Source organism: Phascolarctos cinereus, unplaced genomic scaffold (genome assembly GCF_003287225.1).
Source record: "Phascolarctos cinereus isolate Bilbo 61053 unplaced genomic scaffold, phaCin_HiC Scaffold_5;HRSCAF=322, whole genome shotgun sequence".
NCBI classification, from domain to species: Eukaryota; Metazoa; Chordata; class Mammalia; order Diprotodontia; family Phascolarctidae; genus Phascolarctos; species Phascolarctos cinereus.
This window is the reverse complement of record NW_027555958.1, coordinates 49,478,711-49,483,529: the sequence shown is the minus strand read 5'-3', so window position 1 is coordinate 49,483,529 and position 4,819 is coordinate 49,478,711.

Genomic DNA, 4,819 nt, shown 5'->3' with positions numbered 1-4,819 from the left:
TTGGGAGTTATGGTCAAGCATCGTGTTGATTAGAGTTCTTAAATCTTTCAAAGCTGTTTTTCTTTACAGTACTGTAATCATTGTATGAATTATTATGGTTTTGTTCACTTAGCTCTGCATCTATTCATATACCTTCCTAGGTGTTTTTTCCCTGAATCTGTCCCTTTTGACATTTCTTTTGGAGCAATGATATTCCATTATATTCAAATGCTGTAATTTGTCCAGCCCTTCCTCAATTGTTGAGAGCCTACTCTGTTTCTAGTTTTTGGTTACAACACAAAGCATTGCTATGAATGTTTTTGTATATACAAGTCCTTTCCCTCTTTCTTTGATCTCTCTAGGGTATATACTTCGTAGTGGCATAAAAGAGTAGGCACATAAATCCAAGCATGGTGCCCAACATGATACTTGAGCCCCATTTCTGTCTCTCTGGGCTGTTTCACTTACCTGCTCTCACAATTGCATGTTTGGGAGATTTCCATGGAAGGGGGTTGCTACCATAGCCACCACCACCCGAATACTACTTAAATTATCTCTCACGGGATTAGGGATAACCTAGGATGGGAGGATGTACTCTTACTATTCACCAATGACCCTGGGATTCCTTATATACTTCCAATTTATATAAAATCACGTGTGATGACATCATTAGCATTTAAAAATGAAACGTTTATAAAATGATAAAGCAGAAACAGGACTAGTCATAATATTTACTCCATAGAGCTAAAATAATGGGAATAATTAAAATATCACAGTCCACTCTGTCTCACTCTCTCGTAATTAATGCACATGGTGTCCATGGGGGACAATGGACATATATTTATAGAAACCCAGCACATTTCCACAACCTATATGCCTGGAATACTGCTAAGTGAGAGGGGTACAAAAACCAGATATACTTTCTAGGCACTTACATTCTGTTGGGGGAAGACAATACATAAAGGTGAGGTGGAAAGTGTGGTGGGTGGGAACCCACGTGATAGGAAGGCTGGTGTGAAAGTGGAACATACTAGAGAGTACTTGAGAGGAGGGAAGTGAACAGGGTGGCTGAGACTTCTAAAGATATGGTGGGGAAAATTTATAGGGATATAAAAGATATAGGGAAACTTGTGTGCCCATGGCAACTCATAACCTCAGAGAACAGAACTTGGCATCCTCGGTCTCTTTAGACAATAGTCAGCACCACATCATCTGCTGGGCAAAATCACTTCTCCAGTCCCCTTCTAGTCCTAGTTCTCCTGAGTAAAGTCACTTTTCTTCTACTCTCAGGCTACTGAAGATTTGATAGTCTCTTTTTAGCATACTCTTAGGGTTTTTGGCAGGGTACCAAGAAAGTGCTGAGCTCTTTCAGTGACAGTTCACTTCCACCAAGAAAATGTCAAACTTCTCTGATCTTCATTGAAGCTCTGAGTTCTTCCCTCCCAAGATTTTGAAAGTGATATGGTTATGCAGCCTTTTTCATCCAGCTCTTCAAATAAGAGGGCATTCTGTTTCTCCAACCATCTTTCAGCAAAGTCACACCTCTTCTCACAGCAAAGCAGATGCAAAACTTATCTCTTCTCCCTCTGAAACCAGGGAGAGAAGTAAAAGGAAACACAGGAAAACCCTTGAGGTGTTTCCTGTCTCTTAGGCTTTAGGTGATGCTAGAGGGCAATCCTGCCTTTCTCCAGCCAATTAGCTCTCAACAAAGCCATGCATCTCTTCCATTCAGCACAGTTCGAAGTCAAACAGAGGCCAAGCCTGCCTGTCAGCTTTGATTAGCTCCTATGACTTCTGTCCCTGGATCTTTCTGTTTTTAGCTTCTTCTCCTGTTTCTGTCTTTATCCAGTCATTTCCTTCCTTCCTATCTTCCTGGCTTCTAATGCCTCAAATAAGGACTTCCCTGTAATTAGTTCCCATTGCTAATTTATGATATAAACCCAAAAGGTCTGCTTTTCTGTCAGACATGACTTTGGCAGTCCTTATTCAATTATTTAACCTTCCTATAGTTCCAAAATGCTTATTTGATTAATAGTTTATCAGTTATATTCTTCAAAGATCTGAAAACAGAAATGTAAATAAGCTGACGAACTACAACATAATGCAGTAATCTATAAATCAGTCAGTGCTCTATCTTCAAAAAGGTCCTCAAGACAATTTGTGTTTTTCTTCAATATTTTATCTGAGAGGTTGTTTCTCCTTAAGCTTCTTTATCAGAGTTCTTTGCTCAACTGTTCTTTTCTTACCCCTTTCAGCAACCAAAATGTCCACGAGTGAAGGGGGGAAATGTTTAAACAGAGCTTGGTGACTTTATGGGCATAATGCTTTCCAGAGCATGTCCCCAGATATTTTGCCATACCACCTTAGACCTAGCATTATACACTGGCGACCTTGTGGCTATGGTCCTCCTCCTCCTCCTTCCATGGTGGCTATCTTCTCAATGCTTTTGCCTTTCTCAGCCCTCATAACTTGGCTTTTCTTTTTTGAAGGTTCAAAGGAGGAGTAGATGGGCCTATGAGTAACAGTTATTTTCCCTCTACATAGCTTTCATGTTCCCCCAAACCATCCATTCTTGAGGCTGAACACCCACAATTCTTTGAATTAATCTTCATTTAGTGAGTTCTTTCTTAGAATTGCAACGTCATCAGAAGTCCTAGCCATGACATGCTGCTTATTTTCCTACCTCCTCACTGTTCCAGGTTGCTCTACCTTCATAGTGACAGCCTTGCTTCCCCTGAGGATGGCTATACCAGGAAGCTGATTGGATGATTGGTGAGTCCTTATCTTTAGAAGTTCCAGCCACCCTGTTTACCTCCTTCCTCTCAAGCACGCTCCAGTATGCTCCACCTCCACACCAGCCTACCTACCATGATAGTTCTCCTCACCCGCTTTCTACCACATTTATACATTGTCTTCCCCCAACAGAATATAAGTACCTAGAGAGTAGATCTGGTTTTTAGCACTCACAGTGTTTCTGGCATGTAATGTCATTAATAAATACTTTATCTACCCATCTGTCTATCGTTTAGTATGATCTCAAGGCTCCTCACCATCTTGGTTGCCCTCTGTTGGACACTCTCCAGTTTATCAATGTCTTACCTATAAGGAATTGCCCAGAATGGAACACATTACTCAAGATGTGGAGCTGTCAAAGCAGATTATAGTGGGACTTTGACATCTCTAGTCCTACTCACTATGCTTCTCTTTGTTGTTGTTTTAGCTATTTATTGTTAAAGTTTTATTTGTATCTTTTGTTTTTATATCACATTCATTCCCAAATATTTCCCCTCTCTCTTACACAGAGACGCTTCCTTTGTAACAAAAATTAAAAAAAAGATCAGCAAAACCAACCAACACATCAACTATGGTGACTCACAGCGTATTCAACATTCCACACTCATTGTCCCCCACCTCTTCAACAAAGGGAGGAAGGTCCACTTTTTCATCTCTTTTTCCAGGCTTGAGCTTGCTCATTATAATTACACAAAATTCAGTTTCGTTTTATTGTTCTTTTGTCTACATTGTTGTAGTCAATACATCTATTATTTTTCCTGGTAAGGTGTAGGGTAAGTCAGGGAAGATTAGTACCACTGGTGTGAAGGCTGCTGAGCCCTTTTCAGAACCGCTTTCCATTTGTGGTGTCCACATGTTTCACCTAACTCTCACCTGTAGCTGCAAGAAGCTGTAACATGCACGGTAGCCACACTCTAGTAAACTGTTTTGGCAGGCCAGTTAAACCAGGTTGAGGGTAACCAGTGGGTCTCGAACCCATTGGTGAGTTAAGGGGTGTCTGCCCCAAGTATTTGAAGACTTCCCCTTGTGGAATGGGTGAATGAGAATAATTTGTTCCAATGGCCATGAAGGCAGCTGAAACAGGCATTGTGGAGTGCTTAGAGCTAGGTTAGACCTTGAAGATGCCAAGGTCATCCACTGCATCTTCAGCCATCACCAGTCAACTTGATTCTGGCCTGCCACTGGACTGTGATGACTCTGAAGGAGAGAGTGAGGCTGACAACTTCATGCAACTCTGCCTCATTTAAATCCAATTTACACATGAATCAAAGGATATCACCCGTACCATTATTTTCCTGGTTCTGCTAATTTCACTCTCCACCAATTCATACGTCTTTTGTGTTTTTCTGAATTCCTAATATTCTTTATTTTTCTCAGCTCAGTTATATTCCATTACATTCTTGTACCACAGTTTGGTTTGCCATTCCCTAACTGATGGGCACCCATTCTGTTTCTAGTTCTTTGCCACCACAAAAATTTCAATTTTTTGATATATATAAAAGGTATATATGAAACCTTTCTTTCTGTATTTGACCTCCCTTCAGCAATAGTTTCAACAGGGGGACCTCTGAGTCAAAAGGTAAGGATAGTTTAGTCACTTTTCCTATCTCTTTCTTTAAAAAAAATGTGGAGAAGAGAAAATGTAGGGCTTCTAAGTGTTCTCTTACTGTCTCTCCTCTAGATTTTCCTTTTGCTTTTCTCTCCTCACCTTCCAATTCATCTCCTATTTTCTAGTGTGTTTTAATGGTGGACTGGCCAACTAGCCTAGCCCTTACAAGTATTCACAGAATGCTTGGCTGATCAATCCGCACATGGACTTTGGAGTATGTACAAACGTTCAATCACTGGTTCTAGGCCACTAATCCTGTATTGAAGGAGAGACTCTTAGACTGGCTAAGGAGCATGAGCTGGGTGCATTCAAAAGACCCTAGGCCACCTGGGCTGATTCCCTTTTTGGTCTGACTCTTTTCTGATAAGAGAAGCAAGACAATGTAAGAGGCCTTGAAGCTCTTCCCATCTGAGGCTGACATGTGCCCTGTGAATTTAG